This window comes from Schistocerca gregaria, chromosome 6 (genome assembly GCF_023897955.1).
Source record: "Schistocerca gregaria isolate iqSchGreg1 chromosome 6, iqSchGreg1.2, whole genome shotgun sequence".
NCBI lineage: Eukaryota > Metazoa > Arthropoda > Insecta > Orthoptera > Acrididae > Schistocerca > Schistocerca gregaria.
In genome coordinates, this window is record NC_064925.1 from 160265998 (window position 1) to 160284147 (window position 18150).

The window sequence follows — 18150 nt, forward strand, 5'->3', positions numbered from 1 at the left end:
GGACTGTCTTTATGGACTGTGAGAAAATTTTAGCTTTTGACCAACATTGTATCAATAAGTGGGTGCATTTGATATCTTTGTTATTGTAATTATGAAACATTTTTTCAAATCTGTATTGGACATTGCCCAAAACAATTTGTAAAATTTTTTGTGGGGAGCATGGGGGCTATGTAAGTAGGCTGTTTAGGTTCTTATGTTGGTAACGCCGCCGCCACATAGCGCTCTGTATGAAAATCACTGGCTGTACTGTGTGCAGTCTGTGGCTGGGTTGCATTGTTGTCTGCCATTGTAGTGTTGGGCAGCGGCTGCTGGATGTGAACAGCGCGTAGCGTTGCGCAGTTGGAGGTGAGCCGCCAGCAGTGGTGGACGTGGGGAGAGAGATGGCGGAGTTTTGAAATTTGTAACACTGGATGTCATGAACTGCTATATATATTATGACTATTACGGTAAATACATTGTTTGTTCTCTATCAAAATCTTTCATTTGCTAACTGTGCCTATCAGTAGTTAGTGCCTTCCGTAGTTTGAATCTTTTATTTAGCTGGCAGTAGTGGTGCTCTCTGTATTGCAGTAGCTCGAGTAACCAAGATTTTTGTGAGGTAAGTGATATGTGAAACGTATAGGTTAATTTAGTCAAGGCCATTCTCTTGTAAGGATTATTGAAAGTCAGTTAACGTTCCGCCAAAAATATTGTGTGTCAGTTTAAGCACAATCTTGTATAATTTTTCTAAGGGGACGTTTCAGTGGGTTCACAACGGCTTGTTTTTAAAACATTACTGTCGCGCTGTATTACCCGAGCGATCTAAGGCGCTGCAGTCATGGACTGTGCGGCTGATTCTGGCGTAGGTTCAAGTCCCCATCGGGCATGAGTGTGTGTGTTTATCCTTAGGATAATTAGGTTAAGTAGTGTGTAAGCTTAGGGACTGATGACCTTAGCAGGTAAGTCTCATAAGATTTCACACACATTTGAAAATTTTTTTTGGAACATTACTTGCTGTGTGTGCATTTTATGCTAATTTGGTAAATTGCAACGCATTGAAAGCACTTCTAATTACACAGTTGTTTATTCTTTCATTAATAACCTGTGATATCTTTATTTATTGCTGAGTCTGGAATTAGCGTTTTAAAATAAATGTGTGTAATTGCAAAATGGAACCAAAAGTAACTGATTATGGCCCCGCCCTCAATCGTAACCGAATACTGCCTTCCTTGACTACCGGATTTCCGACATGTTGCTCCCTTATGGTGATGTAAGGACTACACGATGCGAAGGCTCGTCCACTCAATACCGGTAGCAATTTTATATCAGAATGCGTTCAGTATGGATGGTAGTTGAGCGTATGATTCCTTCTTATCTACACGTCTGTGGTTTCCGCATTCATATCTCTAACAGTGGGCACGTGGGAGCATGCTCTCTCTGCAAGTGACCACCTTATATCTAACTGCCCCCGGCGGGTATTTGTATTCAGGTCCTCATTTGAAATGCGTAGGAAACTGACGTTAGCTGATATCGTTTCTCCTTCTCACAGAGTTCGCGCCATGTCTTCCCTGGGCGCAATGGAACAACAGAGTAATGTGCTGTTTACTATTGCTGAATTTTTGCCTTTATCCTCGAAGCACGGTCATAAAACTGTTGTTGTCAAGCCGGCAGTGTCCTCGGTGCAACATAAGAGACGTCGTACACAAGATCGTGAGGAGTTGCAAGTGTCTACTCCACACCCGACCCTCCCTGAAGTAATATTGTCGGTTGGCGCATCTTGCAGTGCTGACTCCTGTATTTCTGATTGGATCAGTAGCGTGGCAACAGCTCCTGAGGTCTCTAGTGTTTCTCCTAGTATTCCTCCCATGGTTGAGGTAACTCCTCAGGAACCACCCAATGGTGGAAAAATTGTTGACCCTTGTGATGCTAAAAAGATTCAACAGCAGCAGAGTGAGGCGTTCCTAAAATTACCTGTTCTCTTGATGTCTCCCAGTCATGTGACTTTGGGATCAACAGCTGTTACTTCAATGAAGCCCATTGATGGTCATGAAATCCTCCTTGTTGACCCATATGTTGTGGTGCCTGGCGTCTCTCTTGGGTGTCGATCTGAACTGAAACGACCTCATCTTATGAAGTGGGCTTTTGTGGGTCCATGCTTATCACCAACTCTGGTTAATGTTCAAGAACCGCCTGCTTCCCCGACTGTCGATGCTGCATGTGTTGCCCCGCAGTCATTGAAACCAATGGAACAGGCGGTGACTCGTTTAAAGAAGAAACATAAAGATTCCAGAGTTCCAGGTGGGAGCCCCCTCCTCCCCCCCCCCCCCCACTCCCACTCTCTAATTAGTCACTGGACTCGGCAGTGGATCTTGACACTCATTGATGACGTAATCCAGTAGGTCAGCACTTCAATTTCGTTTTTTGCTTTTAATGTACGCACGCTTATGTGTTAATAGAGTAGAATATGATCTGGGGCACGCTTCGTTGCGTCAATTTATCTATGATTCCTGTGAGGACGTCGCATTCTGTGGCGTAATCTTGATATTTCTTAAATAGTTGGTAGTGGTTAGTCATTGTTAATATTGGTTTCTTTATGATCTCAGGGCATCGTAATTGTTAATTTTCTTTGCAAGAAAACGCCACAACTCAGAGTCTTAAAATTTGTCCTAAAATAGGGTTCGTAGTGGAACTGAATATTTCTTAGTATATTTCTGTCTTTAACTTTGATGTATGAACCAATGAATAAAGACGATAATCTTCAAACAAGTCCTGTCCAAATCAATTTTACACTCTTGCTAGTCCGTTAAATTCACGCCAAAAGTTATTTTTCTGAGTTATTATAAAGTCAATGTTCATTAATGATGGCAGTAAAAGTCCTATGTCTGTGTTAACTTTCGTTCGATTTGACGAACAAATAACAATCGCTGCGCTGCCCTGCGTAATACAGCGAACGTAAATAATAAAATTTCTCACAGTTTCAATTTTGAAATAATTTCTACCCACTGAAACTCCTATCTCACATGCCTGAATTCACTTAAAAATTAATTATAAGTCCTTTTTAATAATAAAACTTTTCCCTTTCACAAAGACAATTGCTTTCAGGTAAGGTGGAATAGTGGTGGTGGTAAGTTCGTTTGGGACCAAACTGCAGAGGCCATCGGTCCCCCGACCGGAGTGGCCGAGCGATTCTAGGCGCTTCAGTCTGGAACCGCGTGAAAGCTACGGTCGCAGGTTCGAATCCTGCCTCGGGCATGGCTTTGTGTGATATCCTTAGGTTAATTAGTTCTAAGTTCTAGGGGACTGATGACCTCAGACGTTAAGTCCCATAGCGCTCAGTGTCATTTGAACCATCGGTACCTAGGCTTACACACTTATGCTAAGGACAACACACACTCCCGTGCCCGTAGGAGAACTCGAACCACCGACGTGAGGGGGGGGGGGGGGGGGGCGAACCGTGGCAAGATGCCGTAGACCGAGCAGCTATCCCACGCGGCCTAAGGTGGAAGGTACTTCCGAAATTAAAGTTTTGAGCGATTTCACACAATACATTTTCCCACTTAAAAGTCATAAGCGCTCTCACGAAGTAACACAATGCAGACAACGTGAGACAAGATGAACTGGGACAAAATGACAGATGAGAGGTACTATTGTCTCTACTATTTATAGACTTATACAAAAAAAGCTGATGTAACTGTAGCTTCTTAGGCCTAGATGTTCTTAGTACACCATTTATTCTATAGTTATTCTTAAATAATCCACAATTATACAAAAAAATTAACGAAATAATTTAAAATTATACTTTATGGTTGTAAATAGGACTTCCCACAAGAAGTACAAATTACTCCACTTACTTTCCCTGGTTTTGGCACTGTGTTTAGTATGACTCTTGAATATTCCAGAGGGCTTCCTTGTTCTTTAGGAAGGGCATTTCCATTGAATGGCTTGTAATTCTTGATAGTGGTACAAGACCGTGACTCAGCTGTATGCACCGTCTAGTAACGGACGCACTTTCGACCGTTACCGATTTTATAAGGAAGAGGTGCTTTATTTGTGACGGAAAAGTCTTCAGAATATTTTGATAGGTAGTGATTACAGATGTGTGTTGCATCCTGTAGATCGATCACTCAACTTTAACTCCTGACGCGTTCTTGAAACTGTAATATGTTTGAGTCTCTAAATTCCCGACTCTTGTCAAATATACCTATTTTCCTGCTACTTCTAGCAGTAGGCTTGACAGATTTTATGTATCTAATGGGATGTGTGATATAATTTTATCTGTCCCCGTCAGTTCCACAGCCACTGTAGAGTGAGTGTTACTTTAAATCACACTCGACAGTTGGTGAAATTGTTTCGAACGCCCTGGGTGCTGAATGTGGTGCACTTGGAGGATCCCTCTCTTGGTAAGGTGATCTGGAAAGTGTGGAACCACAGTCTCCGTTCAACTCCGCCTCCGTTTTGGAACGATGGTTCCGCTGGCAGAGCCGAGGCTCAGACAAACGTTGATACGATGCTGCGCTGACAGAGCGCGTGAATTTCGGAGGAAGAAAAAATTTTACTACTGTCTCTCTTTACGAAATTGTACATAAGGGACTGCAAACGTCAAGAGTGTAAAGGTACAATCATTACGGTTGAAATGGAATGCATCCACCAAACCACGTTCCGTAACGGTGGATACATTGACGCTTTTGTATCAGCTCATTCGACGTCAGGCTCATCGTCGACGGACGTGTATCACTTGTCACAAGACATAGGATGGCAATGTTGTGACGGAACAAAAGGATACATTGCGTCAACGTCAAATCTATATTAGGATGTATGATGTACGCATAACTGTCGATATCTCATCCGATTTATTTGTGTGCGCTCTGTATGGTAGATGTACACTTGCTCATAATGTTGCGTTTTTAGAAGCATTTATATGACCTTGCTGTTAGATCTCCTTCGCACAAGTCCCGGGGGTTGAATGGTCTCCCTTAAAGTATATGCGCTTTTTGGCCCTTGATGAGTACAAGTTTTACATTGCTTGTGGACGAAGCGTAGAAAGGAGGCTGTGTGGCAGACCCTTTTAAAGTTGGCAAAATTGGGTTAATTCCTATAACTTCTGGTCAGGTAGCAACTGATAAATTTCTCCTAACTACGTCACTGAAGTCTGATTATAAGGCTGCACACGTGGTCTAGGGATGCTGGCACAATAGCTCAGCGTTTTCGGTCAGAGGGTTAGCTGCCCTCTGTAATAAGGAAGTGAATTGAATGAGTGTCATGGGAAGTTCGCCCCAAAATGAGATCAACAAAAAAGTTGGTGGGGTGTGTGGAGTTTGGGTAGGGTCTTTGATTAGTAATCAAAACGTCCTCGACCCCGAATTCGAAACCCGCCACCGCCTAAATTTTGATTAATAATCGGTATTGACGGCCAAAGACTTTCGGCATAAAAAGTCCCTCTCATTCTGCCAACTGCCTAGTCAAAGAAGGCGGAGAAGAGGACAGAGGTTCAGGGCACGCTCTTGTCCTTGGGGTGTGAAACTGCCGCTAAAGGACGACAATTGCAGAATTGTAACATAATCAGCTTAGCAGCTCATGCATCCACGTTGCTGCCAAGAATAATAAAAGATAAGATCTAAAACGAGAATCGAGAATCTGTTAGCTGACGATCAGTTTCTCTTTAGAACAGGTAAAGGCACCAAAGGTTCAATTCTGACGTTGTGGTTGAGAATGGAAACGAAACCTTAACAAACATCAAGACAGGGTCATAGAGGTTGTCGACCAAGGAAAAGCATTCTACAACGTAAAATGATGTAAGATGTTCGTAATTTTAAGAAATAATGGGGTAGGCTATAGGGAAAGACGGCTAATAAACCATATGTACAAGGAGCAAGATGGAACAATAAATGTGAAAGACCAAGAACGAAGTGCTCGGATTAGAAATGGTGTAAGACAGAGATGTAATCTTTCGCCCCTGCTGTTCAGTCTATACATCCAAGAAACAATGACGGAAATAAAAGAAAGTTTTAAATGTGGAATTAAAAAATGGTTCAAATGGCTCTGAGCACTATGGGACTTAACATCTATGGTCATCAATCCCCTAGAACTTAGAACTACTTAAACCTAACTAACGTAAGGACATCACACAACACCCAGCCATCACGAGGCAGAGAAAATCCCTGACCCCGCTTGGAATCAAACCCGGGAACCCGGGTGTGGGAAGCGAGAACGCTACCGCACGACCACGAGATGCGGGCGTGGAATTAAAATTCAGTATTGAACGATATCTGTGATAAGATTTGCTGATGCCATTGCTAACCTTAGCGAAAGTAAAAATGAATTACAGGATGTGTTGAATGGAATGAGCGGCCTGATGAGTACAGAATATGGACTGAGAGTAAATCGAAGAAAGACGAAAGTAATGAGAAGTATCAGAAATGAGAAGAGCGAGAATTTAACATCAGGATAGGTGATCTCGAAGTTGATGTACTTAAGGCATTCTGATGCCTAGGCAGCAAACTAACCCATGGCGAAAGGAGAAAGATTAATTTCTACGGTTACTTCAAGCTGTTCTTCTCGTCTGTTAAGACTAACTACTCTACAAAAACGCCGCTGTTTTCGGTCGTTAAGTGAAGGCTGTCGGCCACGGTGTTGTCCGTATTGAGATGTAATGCTTGAAATTTGATCTCGGAACACTGGATTTCCTAACGAATTCCGAACGTCCTATGCTTCTGGCTCCAAATACCATTCCGCGTTCAAAGTCTGTTAATTCTTGTCGTGCGGCTATAATCACGTCCGACACCTTGAATACAAATGACCGCTCCGCCAATGCACTGCCCTTTTATTCCTTGTATACCCAAACTGCCGGCATCTGTACATGTACGTATCGCTTTCCCACGATTTTCGTCTCCTCAGTGTACAACTGGGTGCCCGGGCACTCTGATAACGTATTGAACGTGCCAGTCGATTGTATGGAATCAGCACAGTAAGCTGCGTCAGTGTGGAGCCGTGACACAATAGCAGGAAAGGCTATTCTGTTTGGATGTGCCCATGACCACATCGTGAATGAAATTGCTTCATATGTCTATTGTTCGACAGGATTGTCGAATGTACGAGTATCTACAAAGAAAGGTATACCACTCGAAGTCACTTAACGGAGTAAAAACAGTGGTCGTAAAAAATATTGTAATTTAGAGGGACCAGAACAGTTGATTTCGAAACAGACATGAACTGATGTTGTCAGTGAATCATGCCCTTTTCAGACACATTCAGAGGGAACGTACCGGAAGGAACTGCATGCAGTTAATGGTTGGTATAGGCTATCTCGCTGAAGGCCGTTACTCGCAGCCGCATGGGCTAAATTGATCAGTGACTGGTTGCAGTCATGTGGTAGAGGATCCCTATAAGTTCAGATTTTGTCTCTTTTGAAATGATGCCGCCTCCGCTTAAAATGTGATTGATAATCAGGATGAAAGGGCGATAGAGGTTCAGGGCACTTTCTTGTCCTTGGGGTGCGAAACAGCCCCTAAATGCCGAAGAACCAGAATGGATCAACGGCATGAGGATGCAGAAGAAATGGGAACCACTGCATTAAAGACACATAACGTGTATCCACAGGACATGTGGCTTGTAATTGCAAAAGTGTCATGATGATCTCTCCATTGGCCAGAGGTTCCGAATTCGTCCCCCATTCAGGGTCTCCCGGAGGGGCTGTAAACGGGGAGGTGACCATGAGAAAAAGATTGAATGACCAACGAAACGATAACGTTCTATGAATCGGGGATGGAATCCCAGAAGGTTGAATGTAGTAGGGAAGGTAGAAAATCTTAAAAGGGAAATGCTGAGACTGAGGGTACATACATGTACTGGGAGTCAGTGAAGTGAAATAGAAAGAAGACTAGGCTTTCTGGTCAGGCAAGTATAGAGCAAAATTAACAGCAGCAGACAATGGTACGACGGGGGTAGGAGTCGTTATGAATAGGAAGGTAGGCCTGAGAGTGAATTATTGCGAACAGATCAATAATAGAGCTGTTCTCATCAGTATCGACGGAAAACCAACACCACCAACGATATTTTAGGTAAACTTGTCGACATCGCAAGCCGAAGACAAAGAGATTAAGGAAGTGTATGAGGATTCTGAACGGGTAATTCAGTACGTAAAGGGAGATGAAAACCTAATGGTCATGGGGGATTGGAATGCGGTTGCACTAGAAGGAACGGAAGAAATAATTACGGGAAAATATGGGCTTAGTATTAGGCACGACAAAGGAGAAAGACTTATTGAATTCTGCAATAAATTTCATCTAGTAATAGCGAATACTCTGTTCAAGAATCACGAGAGGAGGAAGTCTACTTGGAAAAGACTGGGAGAAAAAAGGAGATTTCACTTAGATTACTTGAGTGTGAAGTACAGATTCCGAAATGAAATACTGGATTTCAAGGCGTACCCAGGAGCAGATATAGATTAAGATCACAGTTTAGTACTGATGAAGAGTAGGCTGAAGTTTAAGAGAGTAGTCAGGAAGAATCAATGCACATAAAGTGGAACACTGGAATAATAAGGAATTAAGAGATAACCTTTAAGTTTTCTAAGCCTATAAATACTGTGTTAATTAATAGCTGAGTAGGTAGTTCAGATGAGACTAGACAACTCTAAAAATAACAGTCACAAACGTTGGAAAGAAGAACGTGGGTACAAGTAAGGTAACTGCGAAGAAAACATAAGTAACGGAAGAAATCCATTAGGTGACTGATGAAAGAAAAAAAGCACAAAAATGCGAAATTATGGAATACAGAAACACAAGTAATTTAGCAAAGAAGTAAATCGTGATTGCAGGGAAGCTAAGTCGAACTGGCTAAATGAGAAATGTGAAGAAATCGAGAGCCAGGATGCTTGTGGCAGTACCGACTCAGCACACACACACACACACACACACACACACACACACACACACACACACACGAAAAATCTTTCGGTGAAACTAAAAGCAAAGGCGGTAAGATTATGAATGCAATGTCAATTTCACTGTTAAATGTAGAGCATAGGGCGGATAGGTGGAAAGAGTGCATCAAAGGCCTCTACGAGTCGAAAGACTTGTCTGATGGAGTGATAAAAGAAGAAAAGGTTCAAATGGCTCTAAGCACTATGGGACTTAACATCTATGGTCATCAGTCCCCTAGAACTCAGAACTACTTAAACCTAACTAACCTAATGACATCACACAACACCCAGTCATCACAAGGCAGAGAAAATCCCTGACCCCGCCGGGAATCGAACCCGGGCGTGGGAAGCGAGAACGCTACCGCACGACCACGAGCTGCGGACGATAATAAAAGAAGGAGAAGTCGATATAGAAGAGATAGGTGACCACGTATTAGAATCTGAAATTGAAAGAGATTTGGTAGTTTTAAAATCAAAGAAGGCAGCAGTGACAGATAACATTCCATCAGAATTTCTAAAATTATTGGAAATGTGGTAACTAGAGAACTATTCACGTTGGTGTGCAGAATGTATGAGTCCGGCAATAAACCTTCTGACTTTCGAAACAACATCATTCACACAAGTCTTAAGACAATAAGAGCCGACAAATGCGAGAATTATCCCACAATCAGCTGTTAAAGCTCATGCAGCCAAATTACTAACAGAAATACTTTACAGAAGACTGGATAAGAAACTTGAGGATGTGTTAGATGACGATCAGTTTGGCTTTAGGAAAGGTAAAGGTACCAGAGAGGCACTTCTGACGTTGCGGTTGATAATGGAAGCAAGACTAAAGAAAAATCAAGACATTTTCATAGGATTTGTCGACATTGAAAAAGCGTTTGTCAAAGTAAAATGGCGCAACATGTTTGAAATTCTGAGAAAGACGGCAAATACACAGTATGTACAAGAGGCAAGAGGAAACAATAAGAATGGAAGACCACGAACTAAGTACTCGGATTAAGAGGTAAGGCAGGAACGTAGTCTTTCGCCCTTACTGTTACTGATCAATCTATACATCGACGAGAATAAAAGAAGATTCAAGAGTGGCTTTAAAATTCAAGGGGAAATAATGTCAATGATAAGGCTCACTGATGACATTGCTGTCCCCAGTGAAAGTAAAGAAGAATTACAGGATGTGTTGAATGGATCCAACACTTTAATGGTTACAGAATATGGACTGAGAGTAAATCGAAGAAAGAAGAATGTAATGAGAAGTAGCAGAAATGGAACAGCGAAAACTTAATATCACTGGTGATCACGACGTAGATGAAGTTAAGGAACTGTGATACCTAGGCAGCAAAATAACCCAAGACGCACGAAGCAAGGATGGCATAAAAAGCAGACAATCACTGGCAAAAATCCCTGGCCATGAGAAGTCTGCTAGTACCAAATATAGATCTTTCTTCGAGGAAGAAATTTCTGAGAATACACGTTCGGAGCACAGCATTGTATGGTAATGAAACATGGACTCTGGAAAAACCTGAACAGAAGAAAATCGAAGCACTGGGAATGCGATGCTACAGAAGAATTTTTAAAATTGAATATGAATAATGAGATTCTCCGCAGAATCGACAAGGGAAGAAAGCTATGGAAAACACTGACAAAAAGAAGGGAAAGGTTGGTAGGACATTTGTTAAGACACCAGGGAATAACTTCAATGGTACTAGAGGGAACTATAGAGGGTAAAAACTATAGAGGAAGAGAGAGATTGAAATGCAATCTGCAAACCATTGAGGACATAGGTTGTAAGTGCTACGCGCTGGGATGAACAGGTTGTCACAGGAGAGGAATTCGAAGTGGGCTGCATCAGAAGTCAGAAAACTGATGATTCAAGGAAAAAAAATTGAATATAAGTGATAAAAATACTTATCATTAGGAAGAATCTTAACCCATGCACATTTTATGTCCGTTATGAAGCACTTAATCTTAGGTTGCGAATGATCAACGTAGAAATAAATAAATTTTTTCTGCAGTTCAAGTAATTTGTGCATTTTTTGCAGCACCCACCATGCGCTTGCAAATACATATAGGCGAAGTGCTTACTCTGACCTTAAAGCTACTGCTCAAGCGTTTAAAGTGCTTCGTTTCAACTTATGCGGGTTTTATGATACCTTACTTTACGTAACTCTTACTATGCTGAGAATAGCCACACTACTTTTGCTGTTGCAGAATTAGCCATGCTTTTTTTAAGTGGTTCAAATTGATAAACTACCTTGCTTTTTGGTAAGACATACTGTCAGAAATTAATATTCTCAGGAATACTTTATAGAAATCCACCGTTGTTCAGACACGGTCTCTCGAGTGAAGACATGTGAGAAGGAGATAGAAGTGAACCGTAATTAGAAATGGTAAGTAATGCAAAATAAAAGTGTGGAGAGGTTGATCCCAAGAAAGAGTTTGCTGCTGTGAGCTGTCTTGCGGTATAAGTCCACAAAGCTACAGACGATTCGATAATAAACCCAGAATCACCTTAAAAATACTATTTCTTGATGGACAGCACTACAATAAAATCTGACAAACGTTTATAACTTTTAGATGAAAAGCACAAAGCTTTCTTATTTCTTCGGAACATATAGAGACAGAAAAAAATTAGATTGAGAAGGCTCTGTTCAAACCTAGAATACAAAGTCAGCAACGACTTAAGCTCTGATTTTGATAAGAATATTTTCTTTAATGATAGAAAACTTTTACCAGTCTTCCGTGATAATCGCACAGTCCTCCTAGACACATGTAGATTTATTATCAATGTAGTTTCAGTATTTCGGGACCGTCAGCATCGGTCGGTGGACAGGCCTTGACACAGCGACCATTAGTTATACATATCGGAAAAACACGTTTACTGTAGCTGTCCTACACTAGAGGCTTATAATTTAAACATTTCACACTACTTCCAGCCAATGCAAATTGTTAAAATTTGTTGGTGCTTTTTATTAAGTGTGGTCTAGAATGGGCCTTAAGTGGCTTGTTGGTGATTTTTTTATGTGTGATCTAGGTTGGGCCTTAAGTGCATAATAAAATCACAGCTTGTTCAAGGGCGGTACCTGAGAAAACTGTGAAAATCGGGTTTCAGCCGATTTTTCACCGAGGCTGCAATAATCTAAACAACTAACCGTTAAAAGTCTCCAAGTGAAAGTTATCTGTTCCAACTTATTTTAGAGAAGTGTATCTCACGCTGAATCTGTAGGTAGCTTCACAGTAATTGTTAATGACAAAATTCAACTGCGAGAATACAGTGATGAATCTAACGAGAGAATCTAGCGAGAGTCTTAAGAAAATAGTATCTGAGGCATTTCGCGGACAGATCCACTTAATTTTCTGCAAATGTAACGTCGCAAAAACCTAAAGCACAAAAATGTGCACTAATCAATGTTTTTACTGTAAATGAGTTCATATCAAAATAATTTATGTACATTAATTTTGTGAAATGTGATTATAATTTCATAAATAACCTTTCAAAGATATTACATCGATTACTATCCGTTTTTATTTTACTTTAGAAAGTAAGTGAAGAGCGTTACTTCTCGTATCTCTCTCTCTATCTCGTCTGTTACCCTTTATACTGATACGACGCATTTGCGTATCAGTAACTAATTTCGTTTTTGTGTAGACATATCTGATTAAGTGTCATGTATTAGCTTACGAACCGTTTGTAATTAAATTGATGTAAATTACTTAAGTCTCCACGAGTTCTCATTTTAACAATTCTCCTAATAGATATTGGTACACGAAATGTTATACTGATAAAGCCAACGACCGATACGCGCTTAACGGATCGTAGGGTGGAGACGCAGTAGCCGAATACAATTAGTATTCTGCCATTTATTCATCTGCAACTTGCTACAGCGTCCCAAAGATTAACTGCCGATTATCACGAAACGTTTTGCAAACTTGAATGCAAGCACCGAACCTTAAATGATCTGGCCACAGTCCTGAAGCTACGATTCCATTACGCCCGTAAATAACACATACTGACACAGCAAATTGAAGGTTGTATTAAAAGATGTAATCTTCTCTAAATTTTACAGCATTTTTTCATACGTCAGTTTGGCCACTAACAAAAAATACATTCACCACCAACAACGGCCTTCTGCTCCAGTTAATTTTAACAGTTTTCTTTGCAGTGATTAATTTCAATTTCTACAAAACAATATTTTAGTAAAGTTGCGTGAATAGACGCGTCATTTTGGCGCCCAACGTGGGGCACGGAAAAATCCTCATACATGAATTACATTTGTTTGTTCCCTCTTTTATGTGTCAAATCTGTGGGAAAACGTACTAATCTACAAACCTGGGGATCCTGCGTACGGATGGAAATTGAATGTTAACTGGCACATATCTGAGAAACCAGAAAATCGTCCCACTTCTCACAAGCCGTGCTGTAAAAAAAGTAAGGGACGGCAGAATTGCCTGCCCAACTTTACATTTCGGCTACTTCTTTCATAATTCGTGTATTTAATGTCATTAAATACAAAATTTGTAAAGAATTATTTTCATTGTCGTTTTTGTACGACATTATATTATAAAGCATTGTTGTATCAAAGTTGCGAAAATGGCTCCTCTTGCACAGCGGGTTGCAAAAATGTATAGTTAGCCATTCTGCTACCTCTGTAATTAGGCATCCATGTTGTGTTTTGTAACTGTAAATCATTTTTCTGTAGTGTGTGTATTTCTTTGTTGCTTTTATAAGTGCGTAATTATTTGGATTTGTGCAAATAACTTTAACTTCTGTGGTTTATTATGAGATTATGACAAAAATATAAAAGCATAAATGCATGAATGCAAATCAGCAAAAACAAAACCAAACTCTAGTCGATGGGGACAATTCTGTCAAGCTGAACAGATGGAAGATTCTGATAGAGACGTATCAGAAAACGTAAATGCCTTGTTTGAGCAAGTGGATGTACACTGGCAAATCTGCTAACCGGTCATGCCGCCAGCGCAGTCAACTTCGCCATTAGACGAGTTGATTAAGCGAATTACTGCGAGTTTCACCCAAGCTGCCGAAAAACTGTCGGACAGTTTAAAAAATAAGCAATAATTCGAAAGCATTGAAAATAAATACAGACAAGAGTCATCAGTGCGTAAGAGTGGTTAGAAAGTTCAATGCCGTAGTGGAAGATATAAATACGAGGACCAGTACGACATTGGACGAAGTCAAAACAGAAATTTCAAATTCGAATAAGTTATCAGAAGATGTCACAAAAATAAAACACAAGCAATCCGAAATTGGGACTCACGAGTTGTCTCTTGAGCAGGATCGGAAGGTGGTACGAGAGCTAACTTCTCAGGGAGAAAAATGTGATAAAGTATTACAGGAATGGGTTTCGAGAAAAAAAACGAATAACGAAAAATGTCGAACAAGAAATGAGTGCTGCGGTGCAACCCCAAAGCGTAGAAGTTGTGTCTAGCCCACGAACAGGAGGCGAAACCATTCGCACAAATCTTGACGAAATGTGGAAAATTTTAGCAGAAGATTTACGCCAACGGCGCGCTCAAGTAACCGACCTCAAACAACAAGTTGAAAGAGTTGTTAACAAGCCGCTTGACACAATACAGACGCCCATGCACATGCCGCAAACGTACTGGAATGTACCGATATACAACCAGCAAGTGCAAAATAAAACAGGATCTCATGACACTGGTGCAGGATGCAGTTACGATTCTGTGGGCGCAGCACCGCCAGCAGCAGAGCTTTTGGGAGAAAGCCTTTTTAAGCACAGGCAGTTTCAGGTGTTTACGGATGTTTGTTCCACAAAAGATGTTTCCACATACGGTGATATTTACACGCAGTTTTAAGGGCATATTGCGAAAGACGCGGAACGAACGAGCGATACTTCAGTCTGCCGCCTAATACATGCAAGGCGAATCCGCTTTATGGGCTGCGGTGACGGCAGAATCCTGTTTAGCGTATGAACAGTTCGAACAGGCATTCTTAAACAAATTTTGGTTACCACATATTCAAGCACGTCTAGACGTGAAGTATTCAACCCAGACACCTACAATGCTAAGCAAGGAAGTCTTCGAAAATATTTTGAAAAGTACATTGGAAAGACAATGTACTGGGACAATCCCATCTCGTACAAAGGTGTGATAGGAATTTTAAAAGGTAAATTTCCAATCAATATTCGGTAAAAGCTAATACACGCACCCGAAGACACTTTGGAAAACTTTTTTGCTGTGGTAGACTCGTTTGATACAATTCAAGGAGACGTGAAAAGTATGAACGGCAACTGCAGTGACGGCCTGCGAGATAACGCGAATCACAAGAATGGTAACAATCACGTTGTAAACGGCAACGGTGCGGCACCTACTGCAAGCACAGGAGTAGCAGTGCGCACGCACAAACCAGCAAGGTTTCGGATTTGTGCGTAGAAATAAAAAGAATAACCACAGATATCAGAATAACAGGCACCCGCAATATCAGAGATACAGGGGGCAAAACATCAAACCAGATATAATAACCAACCAAGACGAATAGTTGGGGTTACCGATCAGCAATAAGCATCAAACCAGATATAATAACCAACCAAGACGAATAGTTGGGGTTACCGATCAGCAACCTCAATAGTAAAATCATGCGAAAAGCGGTCTTATCCTGCATCCGGATTTCGCCCGCAGAATGACTTATTTCATGACCAACATGATTTATTGTAACGAAGGAATTGACATAAGGGATATAACGATCCAATGGCGAGTACAGAATTTTGCGTACATCCGCGTTTAATTTCGCTTAATTCCAGCGGATCTGGAGACCTCCTCGCCGCGAGAGTGCATGGAGCGTTACTGTCGCCGATAGAGGGCATGTCGGAGCAGAAAGCAGTTAAGAGCTGCGGTGACTGGAGGAAAGGGGAGTGTGACACGGGCGGCGAAGAGTGCATGGGAGGCGGCGTGTTATTGTGGCCCAGCATCTGTCGTGGCCCGTTGGCAAGAGTTGTGCCATTGCTCACTGCGGGTCTGACGGGGCCGGGTGGTGGGCGCAGCCGTGACCGTTGCTCGTTAAAAGCTACTTCGGCAGGACGCACAATATTCGGCGTGTCCTCTGCTATTGAAGTGGCAAGTAGTGTGTGTCCATTCTGGTGCCGGGTTGGAGACCGGTCTGACCTTTGCAAGTGCTGCATGCGGTGGCGTCTGCTGGACGACACCAGTGGGTTTCCGACTACGAGTAATCTGCTTTACATCCTTCTCTCTAAGCAAGCGTTTGTCAACGGGTGCTGGATTTTACGAGAAATCGCGGTGAGAATCGGATTAGTGTGCACGTCGCTTGGTATCGCGTGGTGGCAGTTGTCATATACATTAATGTGTTATTTATGAAGGTTTTGCCTGGTACTATTTGAGTTGTGTTCTGTCCATGTGTGTGGGCTTGTGGCTGTCACTATTCCAAACTGATTTTAGAATCTAAGGGTATAGAATGCAGATGCTATTCTTCTGATTTACGAACTGTACTCTATAGACAGTGAAAATTCTGTAATCTGTCTACCTTATTTGTGAGGCACGTTTATAGTTACCTGTTGGCTGGTATCACTAGCTCGAGCTGTTTACTAAATTGTTTGCATCTCCTCGAAAAAAAAAAAGGAAAATTTTATGCCTTAGTAGTCAAGTCAAAGTATTCTGTATAATGTTTGTAATTTTCTGCATTTGTAGTATATTTGATTCTTACTAAATAATTAAAGAATTTTCTCTGTGTTACGGGATAGGTAATTCCATCTCTTGTTAACTGTGGACTAGTGTAAAGATACCTGTGTACCATGATTGACATTTTTAATGAAGGTTTCTAGTACTGTGGTAGCGGCAACCGCCGTCCTGTGTAATAATTTGAACCACATTTGTCAGTCATTTTGGCTACTTCGAAGGAAATGGCGTTTTGATAATTACTGGCAATAACCGGTGGTTGATATTTGTGACATGTTCATTTGATCATATGTTTTGCTGTTTTTAATGTACATGTATTTTTACTTCATTTAATTTTCTGTCCTAAGAGGAAGTGATTTTATACTGTGGCCGTTTTGAAGTGTTTTTTATAATTTGTGTTATTGAAATTTAGTCTTTTCAGTTCTGAAGGCAATTTGTTAATGTTATTCTTGGATTTTTGCTTTTTAAACATAAATTCATTGGTGTTTATAGAAACGTTAATAAATAGATTATGGCTCAGTACCTTTCCACTCAACATCAGCTCCCTACCGCATTTCAAGAATGTTGTGAAGAGCGAGTTCAAGCAGTAAGGAGTAGTAAGTCGAACCACCCACCGTCTTTATAGATACTGCTTTGAATTTTTTTTTTTTTTAGTAAGATGTGTGAGACCAGAAATGTTCCGACTTTGCCTGTGCAGAATTTTGTTGTCTCGGAAGCCGTTGGTACAAGGACACGAAGTATTGAAAAGCAGGCACAGGTTGAAGTATTCTTTGAAAGCGGACTTATAGGATGCACGTTTCTCATCGTTACGCGCTCGTCTGTGTTCTGCCTGTTACGTATGGGATTTCTATGATGCAGGGACGCAAAGGTCGATTTCCGGTGTGTATTATGCCAAATAAAAGTTGGAAGTAAAGAGTTTATTTCATATTCGTTTCCCATTAAGGCACGAAAAGCAACTTTTGCCACAAGCTTAAATTGAAGATTGCAGGCAGCAAGGTGTTGTGGGCGGGCAATCATCTTGTTGTCTATGAACATGGCAGGCTCGTATCTAATCAACTAAACGATGATTTACCTGATCCTAACAACATCGCCGCAAAGACATGAGAATCAGACTACCTTAGCGAACAGCAGAAAGCCGAGCTGTCTGATTTGTTGTTATGTTTGGAAATGTGTTTTGTTGTAAACCTGGAGTCGTAAAAAAGTATGTTTAAAAGATGAATATTGTTCCATATGAGACATTTTCACGTCAAACGTATTCCATTCCGTAGTCAAAAAGGAAGGCAGTTTAACGGGAAGTAGAACAGATGCTTGCATGGAATATTATAGAAGCACCCATGTCACCTCACAGCAGTCCATTGTTAGCAGTAAATAAAGCATGTTGAGGCGTGCGTCTTGTACTTGATGCTCAAAACAGAAAAAAAAATATTGTACTCGTGAGAACCCGGCCAGAAGTTTTGGGAGAACGACTTCATAAGTTTCAGTGAGCCACAAGACATGTGTCCATGGTCGATTTGAGATCATCGTTTTGGCAGGTGGCATTGCCTGTGGAATCTCGAAAGTACTCGGCATTTACTTTTTGC